General features: G+C 43.5%; 1 protein-coding gene and 1 long non-coding RNA gene across 2 annotated transcripts in view; both read left to right on the top strand.

The window, feature by feature from the left end:
• DLG2 (discs large MAGUK scaffold protein 2) overlaps nt 1–25283 on the top strand; it is a 1592593-nt gene that overhangs the window by 71505 nt on the left and 1495805 nt on the right. The gene's annotated exons all lie outside the window — the stretch shown is intronic.
• LOC109306810 lies at nt 19864–25011 on the top strand. Its single transcript, XR_002100120.1, has 3 exons — nt 19864–20193; nt 24517–24518; nt 24998–25011. It is a non-coding gene; the product is annotated as an uncharacterized LOC109306810 (long non-coding RNA).

Genomic DNA, 25283 nt, shown 5'->3' on the forward strand with positions numbered 1-25283 from the left:
CAGGGTCTGCTTGGCCAGGGTGCAGCAGCACCTGTCAGATCCCCCGTGCCTCTCTACCGCTGCTCCAGAGGCAGAAGCGGGGCTGTGGCCAGATGCTGGCCATCATGGCAAAGAGGGCAGGGAGGGGGTTTATTCCTTCCCCTCTCCCCCCAGGACTGCAGCCGGGGTCTGCCTGGCTGGGGGCAAGTGGCAGAAGTGGTGGCCAGGGCTGGCAGGAGGGAACTTCATAATGTAGACTTTTCCTTAAGAAGGGTCCTATCTTGTCCCTTCTCCTAGTAAGTCTCTGAGTAGGAAAACACATTCTGCTAGGTAGGTGCATCAATAATAGGGAAACAATCAAAGTTGTTAGTCCCATAATGCAGTCTTGGTAGCTCTTGGATTAACATTTTAACAAGGTGTTAGTTACCTTTGCAGTGCAGGCAGTGGTTTGACATGCAGTTGTTAAAGAACCAGGCTGGCAGGGGGAATAAATGCCCTCCCTGCCCTCTTCATCATGCTGGCTGGAGTCTGGCCATTCCCCCACCCTGGCTGCTGGAGCAGCTGGGGGCAGAGGGTGCCCTGACAGGGGCTGCTGAGCCCTGGCCAGGCAAACCCTGGCTAGGGTCCTGGTGGGAGAGGGGAGGGAGGGGGAATAAGCCCCCTCAGGGGGCCATGTAGGCCGGCGTCTGCTCCTGCTCCAGCTAGGGAGCAGAGAGGCAGTGCCATCACTGTTCTCTGGAATAGGCAGCACAGCCCAGCCCAGGGCTGAAGAGCATGCTGGGATTTTGGGGGACTCTGATTTAACTTAAACGGGGAAGGGGTCTGGGACAGAAGTTCCATAAACCAGTTTGACCCAGCTCAGTTAAGTCTGATACTACATTCAGCCAGGTTTATCTTAAACCACTTTTGGCTGTTTGAAGCTGGTTTATGTGCACTGAACTTATGTTCTGTTACAAGTTTCAACCAGTTTCTGATCATTTAAACTGGTTTATGTGTAACTTCTGTCCCTAGCCTTGCTGTTTCTGTTGCAGCTGCGGATTGGTCTGCCCAGCTGGTACTGAAGTGCCAGGGCAGAGCCTGGATCCTGGAGCTGCCCCCCACTCCCCAACACAGGTCCCAGCCAGGTGGGCAGGACAGGGGAAGGGACCCCCGTTCCCCTCAGGGCACCTCATCTCTACCCCTTGGGAAGCTCCACCCTCACCTGGGCTCTGCACAGCTGCTCCCTGTCCTGATTCAGCTAGACTGTGAGCTGGTGTGCTTGCACAATAGTCAGTCAGGGCTGGCCTTAAGTGCTGCGGGAAACCACCCAGGATGTCAAGGGGGCATCACTTGTGCGCGCACACACGCACACACACACACACACACACACACACACACACACACAGAGCCCATAATCACTGCAGCACTCTTCCCTCTGCTCTGCCCCAGCCAATCGCCACCAGTCGAGGACTGTTGCTTTGATTTGTGCCAACTGGTCAGGCTGCCAGGACAACCTACAAAATCCAAAACTGTCCTGGCCAAACTTGGACATATGGTCACCCTAATTATGAAAATTATAAAGCATTTATTTATCTTCACATCTTCTGCTTCTTTCTTTTGGTACTTTTAGGGACCCTTACTACTGTAATATCTACGACATGGGTGGGCAGTTATTTTCGGCAGAGGGCCGCTTACTGAGTTTTGGCAAGCCATGGAGGGCCACGTGACAGGCAGCCCAGGGCAGATAAAGATTAATTAACCAAATGTTTTAGGGGCTGCATTTTGCCCACCTCTGATCTAGGACCTCTCATAATTCTTGCTGAAGCCCTGTGAAGAAAGGCAGTGTTATTAACTCTGTTTTACAGATGAAGAACTGAAGTACAGAAAGAGTAGAGGCCAGATTTTTAAAGGTATTTAGGTGCGTAAAGATACAGGTAAAGCACCTAATGGGATTTTCAGACATGGCTATGTTCTGGCCCCCATACTTAGTTACACTTAAAAATCTTGCCTTAAGTGACTTGGCTCAAGGTCATTGATTGACCAAGCATTGAAACAGGCTGTGTAGACATGTTGTGGAATCTCCATCCCTGGAAATTTTCAAGAGCAGGTTGGACAAACACTTGGCTCTTGAAGCCGCTGTAATTAAAACGTGTCCTTCCCCACCCTCCTCCCCTCACCTCCCGGAGCACGTGTATAAATATCCAATGTTCTCAAACTCTTTTTCTTCAAGTCCGAGAACTACAGTTTATATCCACTGTTGTATATTTTCAAAATTCACATGTATATTTTCAAAATTCTCATATATAATCAAGGGAAAACAAAATGAAACATAAAAAACACAGAACGATCCAACTTGCACTTTTTCATTACCTTTGAAAATATGTCTGAAATACAAAACTGTCTTTATTCATACACCCACTAAGTACCCCAATGTGTTTGTGGCTGCCTCAACAACATGACAGGGATTTTTTTGAAAAAAGAAGGCTTACATTTTCAAATGTACCTAAGTGACTTGGCAGCCTGAGTACATTGATTCTCTCAAATGTTCCCAAGGACCTAATCCCAGGATTTAAATTGTTTCTTCAGGTGACTGTGCGTAGGCAGTGCACCTAAGCATAGGCTTCTTTCTCCAGAGGATGATGTAGTTGAACTGAGTTACTTGTTCTGTATCTATATCCTTCCTGCACCATCAGATGGCACTTGGAGCATGAAAAAGGTTCTGCTTTCCTATCCTTGTCAATCATGATGTTTAGTAGGATGCCTACTTTGCTAAGTTTCCATAACTGAACATTTTAATGAGAATAAGACAACTGCTTTAACTTGAGGAGCCAATAGACTGCATAAGCCCTATTGACAAGGGTTTAGAAGTTCTGCCAGTTTAGCTGTCAGGATTAATAGAACCCAAAAACCTTTTTACTGTATCCCAGGGAAAGAGTTTCTTAATATAAATTAATTGAATGTAGATATGTGTGTTTTCATGGGTTCTCATCAGAATGGTTGTGGAAGAATACATGGCTGGACAGGCTGAATATAATACTTAGTTGAATGGGACAAGGTAAATTGGGACTATGGGAAAGGTGCATATTACAAATGGAACAAGTTCTTACACTGTTTTAGCATTTTTAGCACAGTTGTAACATGATGTTATGACTATCAGCATGGAATTCAAGTTGATTCTGCATCTCTAGCTCATATTATGAACTCTCTATTTAAAGAGTTTGCAAAGGACCAGTTAATTAAAGACCTGTCTGTCCTGTTAAAGATCTTTTCTGCATGTCTTTATCCAAATACTTTCTCTCTCAGGTGCGTGCACCCCCACACAGTCTAAGTGCATTTCAGACATTCGGCAAAGTGGGTTTTATTAACACAGAGCTGTGAAATTACATGGGGAAAGATTTTTTTTCATGTGCTTAATTGGGTAAAGCTTTCCAACATGAACATAGGAAATACTTATCTTAACCATCTCTGATTTTGAAAGGACTCTTCCTGTTAGATGCTCATATGAACCCGATCAGCTTGCAGGTTTGTGCATAAGGAATGAATAACAATAAGCAAAACAGAATATCCAGTGAAGTAAGAAGTAATTTATTCCTGTTGGCTTTCACTTCTGGAAACCTGTTAGATCACGATTTAAGTCACAATAAAAGACACAAGGCTGTAAACAAGATAAAACGTATCTAAAATTCACTCCTGTGTTAACAGCATAATACCTTAAAAGGGAAACTGTGCCAATAATTGCATCAGTAGCTTTTTACAAGATGATGATAAAAGGCAAAAGAAATCTCTTCATTCCCAAGATAGCTTCATACAGCAACCAGACCTGGAATCATCTTCCAATCTTCACTGCCAGCATCCACTATATACGAAGTTCTTGGATGTCCAAAATGTTGGACATTCTGGTCGGTTTGGTCCATTTAAAACCACCAGAACAGTGGTCAAGGACATTCCTTCACTCCTGAACCAAAACTTTTGGTAAGTGTATCCTTTTATTTAAGTTTTACCATGTTTTAATATTAAACAGTATATTTTAGATCAATTGCACTGAATAATGATGATAGATTTTTTTGTAAGTTTTTATATATTTGGCAAATGTAGAGAAGAACATAACATGAATATGAAAAAGATGCATGAATTCATGAACAGAGATGCTGAGCGATTACCTAATTGAAATGTTAACACTAGTTCCTTTTATTTTTTCAGTTTCATGAAAATGAGGAGGAGAAATCCAAGGTCATTGACCATGCAAATTAGTAGGGACATCTGATTCTTGAGGGAGTGAAATAACAGGCCAGTCCTCTCATGTAGCAGTACCTTAAGACCAACCAACAAAAGGTATAATTTTAAAATTACTTCACGTTGCTATGTTTACACAAAAGGGATATGTAATTGCGGGAACTCTATATACAGTTTTTGTTATCATGAATAAATATTAAATGCTAAAATTGTGTAACAAATGCATCCTACAAGTGAAAACAGATGTAATTTATGTCTTATTGGCCTTGATTTATCCTCCAGTCTAGAAGCTTCTTCAGCAGTATTTTTATTCATTCAATCAATAGTACAATTTTGGACAATGAGCACTCATCTTCTTTATGACTTTAGTTTAAACTCTCCTAGTTACTAATTCTCTACTGAATATTGTTCACAGAAATTAAATTAGTGTGAGCATCTAGATGGGGAGTAGGTTGTTACCAAGATGAATTAGAAGTAACATTAGTTTTTGAGGTCTGGGAAGGCATTGAGTTGTCAGCAGCAAGCACAGAGATCAGTTCAACAGTCCAGGAGTATCTTGCACAGTACATGAATATTACACTGAGTTTCCCATTCTAATCTTGCTCTACAGACATTAAAGAAGAATTCTACATTTCCAATGGCACAAAATCAAAGCCTTGCTTGGCCAGCTGGATTCTACATCCCTTCCTGTGCAGAGAATCACTGCACCTGATAATTAAACTTTTCAGTTAACACTCCATTAAGATTTATGGGGAAAGTACATACCTCTATTGGTGCTGTTGTTCGTAACATTTTTGGCTGCAATCTTAACAAGACAAAGCTGCATAAGTTTCAGCCCTGAGATTATCCTTTCATTAAGAAGAAAAAAATGATTAATGTGATTCTGAAGACACTTTCACAAACTTTGAAGGCAAGTTTGATCATATTTGGATGTTGGATTACTCCAGGACTACAAACAGATTTTTTCACTAGAGTTCAGACAATTGGAAAGGTTTTTTATTTTGCCTCTCTCATTAGAAGGAAATTTCAAAAGCATCACAAGACTGCTATCCTACACAACACAATGGGTCATATACTCAGTCTGTGTCATATACTCATTATATATATATCTATATATATACTCAGAGAAGATTTATTATCATATGCTCCGTATTTTGAACTGGGTGTCATGCATAGATGCAACTGATAGCTACTTAAAGGTGAGGCAAGATGAACCTGAACATTCACTGTATCTATCAGTCAATATCAGCTATGTTTAAAGTTTGACCCGAGGGTCTTTCATGCATTTGCTCTAAAATGTGACCAACTGACCCCTGATTTATTTGAGTTCATGAGAAAATATAGGATACCATTGCCTTCTTGAGAGAAAAAAAAGTGGCACAGGAGTGAGAGGGAATACTTCTTTTATTGCTTTGGTAAAAGGTAGTTACTATAACTGCTCTTCCAGGATCTGGTTCCTAGTATTTTATCTCCCGTTCTTGATGTGTAAACTTGTGACATCCTCTGAAGTGATAAATAAAGGAACTTAAGACACTAAGTTCCATCTCAGCTTGAATGTTGTTCTGTCCACTCGCCACGCATTCAGTTCTGTTCCAAGTAGTATTTTGATTCATTTTCATGTTTAATATCTGAGCTGTCAGCTCAGAAAAATGTTTCCCCATGTCATGTGGACACATTTTTAATATAATCTGATACATCCCAGAAATAATGGTCTTTCTGCAGTTCTGAAGCGGTGTCACTGGGTGCATCTACACTTTCATTAGTGTGCCTTAGATATTGTTCATTTAGTTTCGTACTTCTTTAATAAAGTACTAATTCAGGGATAGGCAACCCCTTGCACACGTGCCAACTAGTGGCATGCAGAGATATTTTCATTGGTATGCCAGGTGTGCTGAGGAAATTGTTTAAAAATTTTTTTTTTAAGTTGCTGCTTTGGGCTTTTTCAAGAGACTCAGGAGGGAGATGGTGCCTGAAGAGCCCTTGGGAGGAGCTGTTAGGGGAGGGGGGAAGCCCCTTCTGCAGCTCTTGCTATAGTACTGCCAGCAGAACAGGCCTCCCCTGCCGCCTCCTCCCTGCTCAGCAGTGACTGCTGCAGCTCTGCCTGGCCTGCCCCAATGTGTCCTCCTGCAGGCTGTCAGGAGGACATGCCTGTGCTTGGGAGAGCAAAGGGCAGGGAGTGCAAGAGGACACTGGGGGAAGTGGGGCGGCCAGCCCCACCCTGCCAGGTACAGCCATGGCTGGGGGTCAGGGAGCAGCAGCAGCGTTGCCTCAGTTCCTCGTGGCTGCTGCAGCTGCATCAGAGCTGCTTGGCTGAGAAGAGTCCAAGGTAAGAGCAGCGGGGCTGAGATTGTGGTGTCTCCCCTCCCCACCCCTCCCTGTTGTGCTGCTTTCTTCTTATTGCAGTGCAGGTGCAGCCCTAGGTCGGGGGTCCCTGCCTGGCTCAGGGTGGCATTCCTCCCCCATCTCTGAGGGAGGAAACAGATGGCTGATGTGTGCTCTGGGTGTACTGCAGCCCAGCAGGCAGCTCCCCGGGGAAGCACAGGGGCTGCAGTGGGCACAGGGCATCATTGGGTCGGTCTTTGTCCTACAGCCCAGCACCAGCAGCCCAGCCTTGTGTGTGTGTCTGGTTTTGCATGTGTGTATGTGTGTGTGTGCATCTGGTTGTGTGTGTCTGATTGTGTGTGTGTGCACTTGCACACATCTGTTCTGTGTGTGTGTTTGCGTGTGTGTCTGGTTCTCTCTCTCTCTTCTCTGATTTTTTTCTCTCTCCTCTCTTTTTCTCCTTTTTTCTTTCTTTCCCTCTTCCTCTCTTTTTCTCCCTCTCCTCTTTTTCTCTTCTTTCTCTCTCTCTGTTTTTATCTCTCTCTCATCACAATGTGCTTAAAAAAAGAATACACAACAAAGAAAGTATATGAAGTTTTATTTATTGTCATCAGGTTTAGAACTTTTAGAAAACCTGGTATTTACTGGAAAAAAGCAACATTTATGATTATTAACTATATTAATATGCAGCATGTACTGCCACAGACACCCCTTCTCGGTTTTGTTTTTCTGGCATGCTGGCACTCCAGCACCTTATATGGTAGATACTACGGATTTTTTGGCATTCTGGCCAAAAATGTTGCCTACCCCTGTACTAATTAAATGTGCAATACCTAGAGTTACTGCACAGCAGCACCAGCACATGGTTTAGTGATGCTTACTGTGCATTAGCCTAATAATAACATTGTGCAGTAGGCTATTAGCATGGTTTTTGAAGAAAGAGACAAATAAGACTAATAGAGGTTTTTAACAGAAAGAGGGACTTGGAAGGGATCAAGACACGGGTGAGGTGAAGAGGAATCTAAGTGAAAGAGGGGTGCCAGAGAATCTTTGAGTGTCTACACACATACTCTGGGGGGGCTTTAATTAGTGTGGCTTTGAGAGAGTGGCTTTAATTGAAGCACACACAGTGTCGCATGTATTTAGTGTCCAGCACTACAAAATGGCAGTGGGGGTGCTTTAAGCATCCCTGCCACCATTTTGAAACACGGGGACACTGAATACATGTGATGCAGATGCTGCTGGAATGTGCTAATTAACATGCTCCAGCAGACTTGCAGCAGACTCAGTTAATTGAGTCTGTTCTGACACGTGCTAATTAGCATGCATTGGAGCAGAAGTCCATCACATGTATAGAAGAGAGGGTGACCTGCTGTGTGAAGGAGAGAGTAGAGAAATGGGGAATTCAGGGCAAAAACAGGGAAGAAGGCCTGGGGAAGATGTGATCAAAACGGGAGATGGAAAGCAAGAAAAGGAAAAATAAATATGTAAATAAAAGGTTAGAGAAAGAAAGAGCCAATGCCCAGCTTTCAGTTTACAAGTTTATGCTTACATTTATATTTTCATTTTCTTTGTTTTGTGGAGAAGGCCACTATTTGTAGAAAGCAAAATATTGTTTTCACCCTTTCCCTCTCACTCTTCTGATCTTGACTTACTGTTTTCCAGGGTGGGAGAAGCTCTGCGCACCCTTCCATGTAGGTTTGGCTCAGTTTAAGTTAGAACACGTACGAGAAAACTTTGAAGGCACTTGGGAGAATGTTGCGTCTCCCTAAGGTGCCTTCTGATTACCTGATACACTTTGGTGGTTAATCGTGTTCTAGGAGATTATAAATCTGCCCAGCCTCCTGATTACAAGCTGCCAGTACTGGCAATTTAAGTTCCATAGATCTCTAGATTCTGCAGGAAATCTTCTATTTCAATAAAATCTTTATTTTATAAAAGCACATTGACTTTGTTGAAGCTAAACAATCTAGGGACATAGAACTCAGGGACTGGGTGTGCATGCTTGCTTTCAACACCAGATATCATCTACCTGATTAGATAAGGGAGCATCAGTAAACTTCCTAAGTGAAGTGGGATGAATAACTGTACTATCCAGAAGGGTCCTCTGAACAATTTTTCTAATAATGCAATTAAATAAGTTCCAGGGCTTCTAAGTGACTATAATGAAAGGTGATGACAACTGACAGCGCAAGTTACATATTGAGAAGGTAGCCGGAGTGTAATTTAAATGCCCAGGGAGTTTATCAAGTAATGTAACAACTAAGAGCGTTTATAGATGTGCTTCAGGAGGCAGGGAAGCGGTGCACTTTAATAAGAGTGACTCTGAGCCCCTCTAATTAAAATCATGTGTATCAGCATCTCTGCACTGAAAAGTGGTGGCAGGGATGCTTTAATTAAAGCTCATCAAACCAGCTTTAGTTAAAGCGCTCCCACTGACATTTTTCAGTGTGGGGATGCTGATACATGTGACACTGCAGTGTGCTGGAGCACAGTAAATACCACGCTCTAGCAGACTTGATTAATCGAGTCTATTCCAACATGTTTTGATTACAATGCATCAAAGCAGCCTCTCTGCATGTGTATAGTTGCCTTAGGGAGGGGATTAGAAGGTTCACAACAAAATAGCTCACTTTTGTTATACATTTTACTATTGGTATTTCTGCTACAACCCCTTCCACCCAATCCTTCGAGGCCAACTGCAATTTGGCACAAGGGTGGTGAGGGCAGAGGAATTGCACCTGAGTACCAGTACTGAAGTTGACCTTCATGGTGTCTGTTACTCTCGTTTACTCTGGGACCCATTTATAAGGTGTAACATTACAAGAGTCGCTCCCCATCATCTCTACCTTTGTCCCTTGCTGCTTCCAACAGAGGGTAAAGAGCATGTGGAAAATCAAATAAGATTTCCCCGCTGTAAAATCCCAGTTGTCACTGCAAAAATAAATAAATAAGTAAAATATTATCTTCTTACAAAACCGTAGAGGGGGAATGTTATCACTTAAGTCATCATGCAGATTATCAGTGGGTGGAACACATTCACAGTCATGAAAGTGAAGAAAGTACTATACTATCTACCATTATATATGTGTGTACCATATAAAACTGGATGCCTGCAGTATGTTTGTAAAGCTTGGATTATATCAGGCATTGCATGTCATTCTGGGCTTCCACCTGACCTTGATAAACCATTATGTTTCAGTTTCCCTATTTGTAGAATGGAGGCTATAATACTTGCAGACCTCATGTGTTTTGTGAAGATAAACTGGTTGATTTACTATATAGATCTTCAAAAATGTAAAGTACTTTTTAATAGTTGGGTCTAGGGATACATTTCTGAGGGTAAAATCCTGATTCCAGTGAAGTTAAAAAGTATCTCCATTGCAGGCATTGTGATAAAGGGACAGTGACTACATCTACACATGCACTTTATTGCAGGCTAGATTAATTAGCTGCAGAGTAAAGCATCACCATCTACACCAGGGTGTGGCAATGTTTTTTGGGTGGAGTGCCAAAAAAACTACTATTTCTATCTTGGAAGGTGCCAGAGTGCTGATATGCCGGCGCCCGGAGCAGCTGTTTGCAGCCTCCTGGCTGCAGCAAGCCCACAGAGCCTAGTCTGCTTGGAACAAGGCTTGCAGCCACCTGCTGAGAGAAGCCTGGGCTCCATAGCTGGCAGCAGCTGCTTAGAGCCTGGGCTGGCGGTGGTGTGCCGAGCAAAATGGCCTTGCATGCCATGCTCAGCACACGTGCTGCGGGGGTTGATGACCCCTGATCTACACATATGACACTATTAGGCCATAGTAAACTAATTTACACCAGGGGAATTTACTTGCATTAAATGCACATGTAGATGCTGATCAAACTGCTGCCTGCTACCTAGACGTATGGCTCCACACTTACAGCATCCTTGTGCCCTCGCCAGCCCCGACACTGCTTACCACAGCCTTGATGCCACTACTTGGAGCCCAAAGCTGACACCCTGTGCCCTTTGCCAATCTGGGTGTGCTCGGTCTTGGCTCAAATTGCTGCTCTCTCAGGTGCATGTGTACATGCTGTGCCTGGGAATAATTTACTACAGCTCAAGATGTTCTGGAGTTTATTGCTTCAGATTAATTGCATGTGTAAATGTGCCCAGTATCATCAACATTAAAGCTGGCTTAACATGGAAATTCTACTTCATGAAACTCCCAACTTTGGAATTTGATTTAATCCTGAATTGGGATGAAAATACAAGATAGATAAGCTCCAAGGAAGTCTCATTTTGAAAATGTCAAACTGAAACATTTCACATTAATGATGTCAACACAAAAAATTGGTGTAAAAATGTAATGTTCTGTTTCATTTTGTAATGCTTTTCCTGCAGAACTTTCAGAATGAAACAGATAGACCCTTTTCTACCCTGCTTTCCATGTGTCCTGAAAGAAAGGGCAGGGAAGGGGGCAGACTACGTAGCTATCTTGGGACAGGGAAACTTGTGATAAACTAGAAGGCAATTCAAAATTAAAAGGAAAAACTTGAAATGTAAAATCACAAAATAAAAGCTAAATAAAATCCCAAAGTTTATTTCGAGTCATCCCAAATATTTTTCAATGAAACTGTCAGTGAAACACACACGATTTCACAGTATTCTTGACCTTTAAAGAAATAGCCATTTTTAGCCAAAAAAAAAATAAATTTTTTTTGGCCAAATTTTTCTGATAAACTTGAGGAAAAATATGTAGTGCTTCTGTGCAGCTGATGTGATATCTATGGAACTAGAATCAGCTGGAATGATCTTGTGTATACCAGGAGACACAGGGTGGCTCAGATCTGCCTGGAGGATCATGGGGGAAGTAAGCAGCTCCTACGGAGTCCTGTGGCGTGTTGAGAGAAAGTAAAGTTAGCCATTTTTATTCAAGAAGATTTGTATTGTTAATCTTTACCTTAAAAGGAAGAGCTTTTTAGCATGCATCTTATTTTTGATATAGAACACAGCAGGAGGCTAGAGATAGAATTATAGGAACGTGAATAACGAATGTGCTGGAGGACTGACTCGTTGTCAGTGAACCAAAAAATATTTCTTGGGATGATTGTCTGTAACCCAGATTCCTCCCTTCCTGTACCTTTTATCTTCCTGTGGTTTTTTTGGCACGCACTTATGACATTTAACAAGCTCTGGATGTTAATTTCATGCTCAAGCAGATTTACTTATGTAGAATTTTTTTCCTTATATTTCAGTTAGTTTGAAATAATAGGACAAATTCCATTCTCAATTTTTACAGCATTGTAGTCAAAAGCAGTATTTGGGCTGGCTAATGTTTCCAGACATTTAGAGTCCAAGCCTCTAACATGTACTGCAGTGCTCTCTGGAGCTGTTCAATACCTTGTAGCATCAGGCCCTTGCTGCCTTTTTTTCACAGCTGAATGCTCCAAATAGATCAGAACTTGACATTTTTTGGTGATTGGAGGACTGGGGAAATCTGTGAACGTTTTACGGTTAATTTGCTTACAACATGTTGTGATTCCAAAAATTTCACCCACACACACACACACACCCCGCAGAGGGATGCAGAGCTCTTTTCAGAACAGCTGCTAAATCCTTGCTACTGCTGAATTTTGATTTCTGTGTGCGCGTTCTCTCTCTCTCTCTCTCTCGCTCTCTGTTAAGTGAGCCCATCAGCAATTTGTTTACAGTTCTAAACTTATCTCTGCATTTTATAAGTTGGAGTTATGCAAATATCAAGGTGGCAACTCCCCCGTTGTTCAGATATCCTTCAGTAATACTTTGTGCCTGTGTACACACCCACACCACTGCACCAGATTGTACCAAGTGAACTGCAAACAAGTGGAATGACACCTGTACAAGTGCCAGGATGGTGAGAGGTGCAGATTCTTCATTTAAAATCTCAGAACTGGAGATGTAAATTGTGTCTGTTAGCTTCTGTGGGGAGATCTCATTTATCTGCAGTTTCCTCTAAAAGCAACCGAGGACTTTAATAGTCATCATTTAAAATTATAAAGCCCTCAGCATTTTCCTTCAGCTGCTGCACAGCTGTATCTGAAATTACTGTCTTGCACCATACAATGCCTTCCCTTTTCCCCATTATTATGGATGAGAATAGCCCATGGAGGCTGGCCATTTAGGGGCAGAAAACCAGATGCTTTGAGCTCTACCTACACTGCAAAGATGCGTAAGGAAAGAAGCTGGACAGAGCATTCAGTTAAGCCCAGATCAGAAAGGATAATTCAGTCCTGGTGCTAGACAGCTCCTAGCAGGTGGCTGGAGAGACTGCAGGTGATAGGCAGAGCAGTGGGGCCCATGGGGCTGAGTGTTGAAAGCCTGACAGCAGAGGGGAGCAGATATCCAGAGAGACAAGACGGTATAATGATGTCTGTGTCCTGGAGGCACCCCAGGAGGTGTACACATTGGGGAACATGAGGGTATGTAAGTGTCTGAAGGAATTTTTGGTGAGCTTTGGCAGATTATAGCTCATGGGGCTTAATAGCGCAGTCAGTCAGAACTGGGACTTGGTGGATTTGTGGGGACCAGGGCCCTCACACGTTTCTTGATTTCTTAGTACCTGGACAAGACAGGTTCTCTGTGCTGTGTGGGGACTATTAAGAAGACAAAACTGTTGGGGAAGTGTGAGTGAAGTACCCTATTCAGAATTGCTCAGAGAACAAGGGCCAAAGGTTGAGGTTAGGTCCTCATATTGAAGGAAGGGTTGTTGCAGGCCTGAACTGTTAGCGTGTTAGATGTAGGATGGCTAGTAGAGGAGTAGGGAGATCGAGTTAACATGCCCAGGAGGAGGTGAGAGATGGGGAGGCACCCCAAGTGCAAGTGTTCAGCTTGATCTACCCAGAGAGGTATGGCTAAGAGTGGCAAGCCAGTTGCCCCTTAATTGGACAACCCTCCAATTTATCATTTATCAAATATCACTATATTGTTTCCACATGGTTGCCACAATTGTTGAAGCGGGGTGAGAGATGGGCTGGCTGCCTCCAGTCTAATCTTGCCATCCATGGTGTGATGTTTCCTTTACACTGGCTTAACCAAGTATGGCACTTCTTATGCTCTTATGTCTCCCACTTTTACTTGTGTGCTTTCACCATTAGGCTACAAAGTTAGACACCCTCTAGCTTGCTTTCTGGCCCCTTAACTGCACAGTGGGATAGCTTCAATAAGAGGGATAGAGAGACTCTTTTACAGCCTGGTGGCTAGAGTAGTCTTTTGGAAAGGTAAAGCTGAAGGTTATGAATCCCTTTAGGCTGATGATGGCCTAGAACTTGGGTTTCTGACTTGTGCTGCAGCCACCACCAGGGTCTGAGCACTCTGGAGTCTAAGTAAACAGGCATGCCTTAAGTACTTAGGTTCTGAAAAGAGGTGGGAATCCAGACACACCCTTGTTTTTAATGTTTCCCGTTAGCTGCTAATCCAAATTATTCATCAGAAGATGTCTAAAATCCCCACATTGACAATTAGGGACCCCAGATGTCTAATTCAGCCTATGTGGATCACCTTCCTAGGACCAGCCATCTAGTTTTTAGGCACTGTAACCCCTAAGTGGAGACACTTATCAATCTAAATTCAGCCCTTTGCAAAGCAGCATAGCCATGTTGTCCAATTTCCTGCTCAGAACAAGGTCATTATCAGTAGTAAAAAATCTTTGAACTTCTGAGGCACCTGTCATCTAAGAAAATTAAAACACATTGTATCTGTTAATTAAGTGTCATAATGTTGCCTCAGTGAGACGGGTAAGAGGTTCCCTCATCCACCAGTTAATTGCAGCTATGGCTGTGGTAGAATTCAACAGACGTCTAATAGAGCAGGTTAACACCACAAACTAAATGGCAGGATATGCACAATTAAGCTTTCACATTAAAATTGTAGGGGACTTGTGGTAGACAGAGGATATGGCTTGTCAGCGATTCCATCCAGACTATTAAAATGAGCATGCCATTTGCACCCATTTACCACTAAAGGGAAAAAGCCTCAGCCTTTTATGGTGAAATACCCTAAGTTGCTTGGTCCTGACAACTGTGGCCGTTCAGAAGCTCAGTAAAGAGGCATAATTACTGTCCTTGTCTCACAAGTGAGTCCTGTATCTTTAGGCTTGGCAGAATTTGATTATTTTTTTTTTATTGATTTAAGTTTTCAGGATTACACAGAATTAAGGGGGTGGGGGCAGACAGTTTATTAATGTATACTATTATTATAGTGCAGCAGAGCTGCCATCAGCCCTGGCTTTGCTTACCCCTAGCTCCCTCATCTGCTTTGTTACTTCCTCCTCCTTTGTTCCCATTCCCCTGGGGTTTCTGGGAGTTGCAATCCAACCTACAGTCAGTGCAGTTTTGTAGGACTACCCCCCACCCCTGTCTTCACATACTCCATCAGCCATCATTTTTCTTGCATCACCTTTTTTTAAAATAAATTTTGTTTATTAACATTGGCCTGTGAGTGTGATGTGAAATCGATATTTATCATCCTTTACTAATAAAAAGCCAGGCCTACGTACCTTTTATAAGAATCATAGGAATCATGGGAAAGTAGGACTGGAAGGGACTTCATAAGGTCATGTCCAGCCCCCTGCTCAAGGCATGATCAACCCTGACTAACCATCCCTGCCTCGTGTCTGCCTAGGCTGCTCTTGAAAGCTTCCAGGAATAGGGAGATTCTGTAACTCCTCTAGGTATTCTCTAAATACTAGTTAGTATCTAATACTAATTATACTAATAGATAGTATTCCTCCCAGGTGTATTATTTTATGTTTTACATTTACCTAAATGAAATTGTATCTAACTTAAAGTCCATATTTTGCCCATAGATGTACACATAGAAACCCCAGTACAGTTTGTGTGAGTTCATGCATATGTCTGACAGGAAGATTTGTTCCTCTCAGCTTTCTCGTGGTGTGGCAGTCCCTGTTAATTTGGTATCCTCTGCAAATTTAACCAGGGTACAAATGACCCTGTCTTTTGGATCATTCATGGAAACAGAGCGACTCTTCTGACATCTGCATGACAGGATTTCTCTCTCTCTCACGCTCTCTCTTTGTGTGTGTGTGTCTGTAGCCTCTTTTATACAGTTACCCAGTCAGGTATTTGATGTGTTACTGAATTGCCGTTCAAAGGTTGTGGGCCAGTTTTGTTTATTCATTTTTAGTCAGACTGCATCTTTCATATGATTTCAGTTTTCTAGGCTGAACTGTCAGATCTAAAACAATGAATCCCTTTCATTCTACACAGCCTATAGTCCTGGCATTGAGAAACATGTTAGTCTAATTGTCTGAGCAGAGATCGAAGTGCCAGAAAACTCTTGAATTCTGCTCTTGCCTCTGCCATTTATTCTGTATACATGGCCATGAGTGAGGCACCTATTCTCTGGGCTAAACTTTAAAAGGTCTTTAATTTTTTGTGTATATTTGCAGGTGTGATTTTGCACCTGCAATTAATTGCATTTCCATTTTGGAACCTGCAATGAACTGCAGTAGTAAATAGCTATGCATTTGATTTGAAGTGACAATTATATGGCTAAATCCTCTAATTTTTGCCTTTGTTAGTGGCAGGAAGAACATTGCAGCTGCAAAATTATCTGTCTTTTGATGAAGGTATTTATCTCCCCATTATTAAAGGAAGGCCACTTTTAAACTTGAGGTCATCTGTTTCATTTTCCTTCTTTGTAAAATGGGGAATAATAATACTTACCTGTCTATTTAATAGAGATACTATGAGGATCAACTAATTAGTGTTTGCAAAGCTCTTTGAAAATATTTGCTGTTAGATACAGTGAGAGCAGTTAAATTGCTTTGATTTTGTTACAAATAGAAGGAATACCTACTCAGCATGGTTCTATCTCACTTACCTAATTTTTTCTTCCCTAAGTGTCTGGCTATGGATTTAGAGATCTGAGTTTGGGCCTTGTTCTGGACTTGCACTGAAGGCTGCTCCTTTCTTGGCTATAAACAGGTATCTAGTCATTCAAACAAAGAAGACAAAGGTGACCAGATGTGTTGCTAGATGCATCATGCTCTTGTGTGCTATTAGCTACAGAAACAGCGGTGCTTTGATTATGCTATCCCAGTGACTCATCTAAGCCCAGGCTGACCTTTGATTTTCCGTGGTGTGTCTACATATGCAATTAATAATATAAAGCATTACTGCACAGTAAAATACTGTGCACTAACCCTTCCTAGGGAGCACATCTACATGTGTTCCCCGGTAGCCTGATAGAGAACTTCTCCAGCCATGCTCTGGCCCTCTGCAGTAGCCAGGGGGAGCTCCAGGATCCTCCTGGGTGCTAGCCTGGGGCTGGCAAGGAGCATGGGACTGGTTCCCGTACTCCTCTGCTGGCTGCAGCAGCATTTGTCTCCTAGCCCAGGGGTTTTCAACCTTTTTAAAGGTGTGTACCCTTCTGGTGGGTACCCCTCCTGGACTGTACCCCCTTCTGGACATGGAACGGGGGGGTCCCCCAGCAGCCAGTCAATGAGCAAGGACAGTCCCCTGGCAGCCAGTTAACGAAGTGGGGGGGTGGGGAAGATGCCCTGGCAGCCAGACACAGAGTGGGGACACTTGGGTGCAGGGAGACAGTGCACAGCAGCAGCACAGAGTGGTGGATGGCGGTGGCAGCCCCATGCCACCACCTCCCAAGTACCCTGGCTGCTTCATTCTGCCACCACATACCGCCTGCGGCCTTCCCAAGAACCAGCACTGTTATGCACACCACCAGTTGACACCCCCTGTACTAGCCCTATGCACTTTGGGAGGAGTCCTGATGTGCAGGGGACTGTGAGGAAGCTGATGCTGCAGAGCCCTCTTGGCCCCCTTCACATGGGGACAAGCCTTGTGCCCAGTGGGGCTTCTCCTTGCAGCTGGGGGCTGGCCCAGAGCTGTCCCACTTCTGGGACCATTCCCAGCCAGGTCCAGGCTCTGCTGTCCAGAAGTGGGACATTTTCTGGCCAGCTACAGGCTGGGTGGCAAAATCTCCACGCAGCCCAGAGCTGGCTGGGAGCTGCCCCAGAAGGTACAGGGAAGCGGGGAGCTCCCAAGTCCCAGCGCTGCTCAGCTTCCAGCTCCTGTGGGGATCTGGGAGCTGAGCAGTGCTGAGTGGTAGGTGGTGGGGGGCAGGAAATGGAGGCCAGAGAGATACCCTGTTCCAGTGCTGCTTGGCTTCCAGCTCCTGGGAGGTAGGAGCTGAGTAGTGCCAGGGCCATGGGAATTCCCTGACCCCTTTGGCCCCATAATGTGGGCTAACATGGAGCAAATTTGCTCACAGTCAGCGTCTATACACACACTACTGCACAGTATCCACTGGGCAATTAGTTTACCCCCTATAGGTAGTAGCTAACTGTACAGTAGACTAATTTACTGTGCAATAAATGTGCATGTGTGCAGATGGTGATGCTTTACTGTGCAGTAGATTAGCCTGCTGTGCTGTAAAGCATTTTGTGTAGACATCCTGGTAATGCTAAATAGTATTCATTTGGCCCAGAAAGACTCCCAGTAAGGAGTTTCTTCTGTGGACCCGTTTTATGTAATACTTGGGGAGAAGGTTGTAGAGCCCTTAAAGTTATGGGTGAACATTTATACAGGTATTCCTTTCGGAATGAATGGATCTATTAAAATGCTTACGTCTGTGGTAGTGACTATACTGTTTCTCTCTGTTTTCCTTTGAAGTCTTTCACACAGCTTGATTCTTTAAATGTTCTGTGATTTGCACATAGCATTAGAATTAAAACGAAGAAGTGGCTCTCCCCCTTCACAGGTGAGCACTACCAGGATATTTGCTTTTTTCCAATCTACTTCAGCCTCAATGGATATTCAAGAATGATAGCTAACTCTCCTGCATTTTACTATTATAGTTATTACTACTAACTTACAGTTACTGACAGCCCTTTAATGTCATCCAGTCTCTTTGGCACTCTATATAAAGAGCAAATTATAGCACACATCATCTTCCCAATATTGGCTTAGTTGACTTAATTGACTTGACTTCAGTTATATCAGTCCTCTATGCTTGGCATTCTTCTTGGAGATGCACAAACTGTTAGAAGTAAAATATGAACTAACCTGATTGTCATCTCCTTTGCTATCCCCTTATCTAACGTTGAACACAGTGGTTTAGTTTACATAAATCTCCTTTTGCACCTTCCCATCCAACGCTATTTGTTTTTTCTTCAACACTGCAGGATTCCTTCCCACTCCCGTTCCCAATCAATGCACCCCCTTACTTGGGTTTCCCACTACCTTTTGGTGTAGCTGACTCTGCAGCACTTCATGGCCATAGTTACAACAGATATGAAAAAACGCCAAGGTCATGTTTGCATGTGCACATTAATGTGGAGCAATAAACTCTGGTGCTTATCATGCCCGAGTTTATTGCTCCCGGGCATTGCGGTTACACATGCACCTGGGACTGCAGCACTTTGAGCTGGGTTGTAGCAGCCCCAGCTGGTAGGAAGCCCGGGTGGGGAGTCAGCCTGGGGTTGTTCCAACCTGGCTCAACATGCTGTTGAGGGGCTGGCTGGGGCACAAGGGGGCTACAGTGTGGAGCTGGCTGGCAGGCAGCCTCTGCACTGAAGCACCCTGGAACCCCTGCCAGCCGTGTCAGCATCTACATATGCGGTGCTGCGGAGAAAAACCCCTACAGCAGGATAATACTTGTATTTACAAGTACTACCTTGCTATGGAGTTTATTAGTTTACTTCAGCCTAATAGCTGTGCATATGTAGATGTCAAGACATTTACTGTGGAGCTAATTAATCTACTCTGCAGTAGATGTCTCATGTAGATGCACCCAGTGTAAAGTCTCAACACTTGAGGATGAAAATGCCCACTTGGAGGGTGGCTGCAGTAGCAGTTGGGGTTGAGAAGGGTGACTGGGCAAAAAGTTATTTGAGCCTAATGAATAGGAGATGTTGTGTGACTAAGAAGCAGTTAGGACCTCTGGATATTTGGCCATTCAGTTGTGGCTTCATTAGTGTATAGATTGCATCAGATCTTAAATCCTTGAACTTTGTGGTAACCAGCACTCCCACTACAACTACAGAGAAGTAGAAATTTTCAAGAATCAAAGTCCTTCATTATTGAGGCACTTTGTGTTTTTTAACTATTTTCTTCTCTCTCATGCCTTTGTCCAGATTGATTTATACATAGTTTCTAATTTCCTTTACCTTCTTTATCTAACACCATATGATTTCATTTTACTCTTACCATGTTATGTCCATTATCATTGAACGATTCATTTATTGCTTCAGTCCTCTGTGTTAGCTTTTTCTTGTTCCCTCTGTTTTTCTGTTACTTTTGAATCCCTTTCTTCTTTGCTTCTCTGATAGTAATATTCAGGTACTTTTTTTTCTCCTACATTTTCTTTTTAAAATTTCTCCTATTCCCTATTTCCTGTCATTTACAAAAATATGCTATGTTTAAAGGAGGAGTCTGCTTTTTTTTTTGCAAACAATTTATAAACATGCATTCAATTATTCTTAATTAGGGACCTACCATATTCATGGTGGGAGTGGGCTGTGCAGCAGCTCTTTTAATCCTGAAGGTTTCCTGGTGCACCCTCCCACTGTTGAGTGGCAGAGGGGCCCTGCTGCTTACTGCTCGCTTCTGATTGGTGGGGAGTCAAAAACCACAGTTTTAAATTATGACACCATTTTTGCTACTCGCCAAGGGGCCCTGGCAGTCCTGCTGTCTGTTGTTGACCAGCTGGGAGACAAAACCAGCGCCATATTTAAAACTGGTTTTCGTCTCCTCACTGATCAGGGTTGGGGGTATGGAGGGGAAAGGGAGTGCATAGGGGAGCCTGCAAAACCAAAGGAGCTGCCACTCACTTAACTTGCCTAACTCCTGCCAATTTTGAAGGTTCCCCTGTGCGCCCCTCCCCACCCCGACTTGCTCACTCCTGATCAGCAGGGAGGCGAAAACCTCGGTTTGAAGTATGGTGCTGTTTTTGCCTCCTGGCTGGTCAGCAACAGATAGTGGGGCCTTTCAGTCAGTTGGCAGCAAGCAACACAAATGGTGCCATATTTAAAACTCTGGTTTTTGCCTCCCTGCTGATCAGGAGTCAGTGGCAAGCAACAGGGCTCATCCACCAATGAATGGTGGGTGGTGGGCTCTCAGGGGAACCTTCAAGATTAAAGGAGCCACTTTGCAGCTCACTCCCACTGTGAATTTGGTAAGTCCCTACTCATAATTCTTGCTCTAAGAATCTTCCTTCGGTTCTAAGTCCATGATCAACTCCTTCTTTCTCAGCATCTAACCTAAAATTCTCACCTGTGTTCTGTGAAATAAAAAAGGTCCGACATGGGTTAAAAATTACTGTAAGCATGGTTTAACAGGTAATTTTGTAACTATAATCACTCAAAGGGCACCAATCTCAAGACCCTAATGTATTTCACTGTAATGAAGTTTTTGATTGTCTTGTTCTTCTTTTCTTCCATGTTCTGCATTTTTTTCCTGTTGCATACAGAATCCTGTAATCTTTTTTAATAAAATACACTTTTGAAATAAGAATCTGGCTGTCCTTGAACTTATGAGCTCTGTACTCCATCTGCTAAAGTGGAAGCTGTAAAATTTGGACAGTCCCCTCAGAGTAGTGAGACCAGTCTTTCATGAATTAAAATACAGCTGTATAAGATCCAGTGGCAGATTGCATGTGGTGGATGGACACTGGGGGTTTTTGCCTTCCTTGGTAGCGGGGGTGTAGCCCTCTACCTGGGACCTCTTGAGCATACTTGGACAACATTTTATAGAAGCAGGACACTGGCAGTCCTTCAGCTTAGGCTGGGCAAACTGCAGCTTGCTCCCCCTCCCTTCCTGCAGACAGTCCTGGAACTGGTGGAGTGGGGGGCAGGGTTAGGAGAGAGGGTGCAGGCAGGACTCAATTGGCTCCGAAATGGATCTTGACTTTTCCTCCCCCCCCATCCCAACAGGTGAACATCTGTTGGGTCAGGGGGCCACTCTAACTCATGGTGCTTTATGGAAAGTGCCATGAGTTAGTGGGGACCTGCACATCTGTCAGTACCCATATATATTTTGTTTGACTAAGTTTGACTAGGTTTGATGTTTTGTTAAGAACATTTACTAGGGTAGTCAACAGAATCCCTCTTCTCCCTGCGAAGCATCCCACCCTTTCCCCTCCACGCTGAGTGGCCTCTCCCAACCCCTCTCACCTCTGCTTGCCAATGCTGATGCTGCCACTGTTATCCCCAGCTGACTTGGGGGTGCGATGCTCCAGAGCTGCTCCTGCCCAGCTCCAGCCAGGCTGGGGAGGGTGCTTAGCTTGGGACAGTGTCAGTGTCAGTGGCAGGCAGGTTATCCAACCCTGCCCAGTCTCCCCGGCTGCTCCCTACTAGTCTAGGAGCAGGCCCAGGAAGCAGGCTCAGGAAATCTGCCACTGTCACCGTCTCCTAATACACGTGACTTTCCACACAGCTGCTCCTCACAGCCCTGGCTGAAACGGGGAAGAAGCAGTTAGGACAGCAGTGTTGGTGGGCGTGGCCTCCCTTCCTGTAATTAGAGAGGGGAGGGGAGGGGAGGGGAGGTGCTGCTGAGTTCCATGGGGAATATATGGGGTCCCAAGGTGTGTGTGTGTTTGGTGGGGGGGGATTCTTACCTGATTTGGGGACTTAAAGTCCCCAGCTGTATGATGTTTTGTCTTAATCAGTATGGAAGTACATCAGCAAGAGAGTGCATGGAAGCATATTCCAATACCCATGGTAATCTGTCCTGTGATAAGATGATAACAAATAATATAATCTGTATAGTTATTTTTACAATATTTTAAAAAAATATCTAGCACCATGTGACTATATAACTGGGATGTACAAGAGTGGCATCTGTTCAAAGTGTGCCCCTCAACCACATGGATACCAGAACAAAGACAGGAGCCTTGTGCAGACTGGCTGTCATGGATGAATTTAACTGTAATCAAAGATATATGTACCGTGTATGTGTGTGTGTGTAGAATATGGGTACTTTTAGCAAAAGGTATTTGAAAGTAAAAACCCCCTTTATTACCTGCCAGGGACCTGAGTTTAGGTGTCAGTGGTTGTTCCTAGAGGAGCTGGTGCCCTATATAAATTAGTCAACTCTCTAGAGACTGGGTAGGACAGTGTTTTGTTTGTGGTTTTCTTGGTCTCAATCAGGGCCAGAAGGAAAAGTACAGGATGTTGAAATGAAATCTTGGCAAGTAGTAGGAATGGGAAGTGATAAGAACCCCCTAATTTTAAAATTTCAAGTTAAGTTTTATAATGTAAGTCTAGAACTGAGAGAGATTCCTGTATGATGTATTTTGATATTACGACGTGGTGTTTTAGCAGGGGTTTTTTTCCACTGCTGTTGATCTTTGCTTTAGCCTGTCATTGTAGTATCTGAGCCTTTTCCACGCTAATTAATTTAGCATTAAAGAAAGGTTAAATCCTTGGAGTCAATGTCAAAACTTCTGTAGACTTCAGTTGATGTCAGTCAGGTTAGGCTGTCATCATAAGTCCTTAGGGGACAGCATGGAGTTTCTCATGCACTGCTTTTTTTGTTACTGAATTTCTGCTTGGTTTAGTTTTGCTTTAAATTGTACCAAGTTTTGTTGCATGTGTTACTTTGCCTATGGTAAAAAAAAAAAAATGTATCAGAGAGGATTTGTTTAGCAGACTGTCCTAAAGGCAGCCATGCTGGTTTCATCCACTGTCCTCCTTGTCTAGAAGATGTGTGATGTGTACAAAACAGAGTTCAGGGTGCAAAATGCGATGGGTATAGCTATTTGAAACAATATGGGCACAAATGCTTAATCATTCAGTCAAATTCACCTCTGTCAAAGAGATTTCTCAGGGTCTTATACAAACAGTAAACTCATAGAAACAAATTATACCTACCTCTCCACAGATGAAAACAGCCTACTCAACAAAAAACCCGTTCCATTCTCTGTAGAGTCCAGTTTCATTGCCAGTTTACAGCTGAGTTTTGAAGGTCCCGGAGGGTGGGGAGCAGGGAAAGGACCATGTTACAAACCTTCTCCACTATCTAAAAGATTTCAGGTCACATGGAGACTACAGCCCAAAACTGGAAGAGAGGATATCCCATAGCAGTGTTGTTCCCCTGAAGATTCATGGGTATGATTCCTTCCTTTGTTCCTGAACCTGGAATCATTTCCAAGCACAAGGTTTGGGGCCAAGGTTTGGGGCTTTAGTGTAGCATAAATCTTAGTGTGGTTTTTGCTTGGAGTTTAATATTTTCCCATGTTAGAGTGTGAATGATCTAAGTAAAAAGAGTTTACCAAGGAAGTAACAACTCAGTATAGCTGTGTGCTTTGTTGGAACAGACTAAATAAGTTTTTGTTGATTTCAAGATTAAAGTAGAACACCACTCATGGAAAAAAATAATCTATAAGCTACTTTCCATGGGTGGTTGAAGATTTAAAAGGGAAAAAGAAGGATTTGGTCATATCTTATCCAAACTGTCAGGTATAAAGTGACTAAATCACATATTTTAGTGGATCACTCAGTGTGTAGGAAAGCTTTTGTGGTCCTGAATTATAAGAAGATGTATGTTTCTCTTGGTTCAGATCATCAGTCTTTGTCTAGTTAAAGAAAACAGTGTTTCTTTTACTGAAGATCCCTATTTTAATGGAGTATTATTGGACATAATCAGTAGACTATAGATGAGGGGAACTGAGAGTTGAGTAACCTACAACCTAACCTTCAAAAAAAAAACCTCGACCAGGATTTTTGAAGGTTTCTGACGCTTCAGTTAACTTTATTATTGCGTAGCTCATTTCCTTCACTCCCTTGTTGACCTGTGGGGTCAGGCCAACTCTCAAGATCACAATATTGTGCTGTCAGACAGGAGGGTATGACACAATTGCACATATGCAAATGCACAAATCAATTAGGTGCACACACACACACACACACACACATCCAAACCAGCCTAGGCACATGCATACCTATCACCAATCCAAGCACATACACTATACACCCCAAAAGTTAGACAAAAATCAATTGTCCATACCCGCACACTTAGTAGGCGTACACAGATCACTAATTCATATATCATGCACACAATGCCATATATATACATGCACACACTCACCAGTTCACACACATACAACCCACCTACACATACACACAGTTAAGTTCCTAACTTGGATGATATGGTATGTATGTGTGTGCTTGGGGTACCTGGGGGAAGGTTAAGGTGAGAGAGAGATTCAAAGTGTAGGGAGTGAAAGTTGCCAGAACCAGGATTAGAACCAGTGGACTAGAGAGAAGCTAGCTGAGGAACTGAGGCTTGGGTTTACTTAAGATCAAGTGGCCCTGGGGTTACTCAAGGTCACTGGTGCAAGGGGAAAAAAAAAAAAGGCCTGCTGCCAAGGAGGAGACAGCCAGGAAAGAGAGAAAGACAGAAACCTGGGAGCTTGGAGCTGGAAACTGAGGCAGACAGCTGAGATATTTGGGGTGGGGTGGGGGGCAGATAAGTGGTGGCAAGGAGGAGACAGCCAGGAAAGAAACTGAGGCAGAAACCTGGGAGCTCAGGGGAAAAGGCGGTGGGGATAAGACAGTGGCAAAGAAACAGGCAGTTTGGAGGCAGAGAGGAGCTCAGGATGTGTTGGAGGTGGTGGTGAGCCAGAAGCAGGAGAGGGAGAAATGAGACAGAAGTTAGAGGGGTGAGGAGCAGAGATTGGAGGAGGGCCGAACCATAGTAAAGCAAAACCCAACTCAGGGGTCCAAATAACAGGTTTATTAAACGGACCATGCACACACACACACACACACACACACACACACACACAC

Source organism: Crocodylus porosus, unplaced genomic scaffold, assembly GCF_001723895.1.
Source record: "Crocodylus porosus isolate Cpor-Errol unplaced genomic scaffold, CroPor_comp1, whole genome shotgun sequence".
In the NCBI taxonomy this organism is placed as follows: Eukaryota; Metazoa; Chordata; order Crocodylia; family Crocodylidae; genus Crocodylus; species Crocodylus porosus.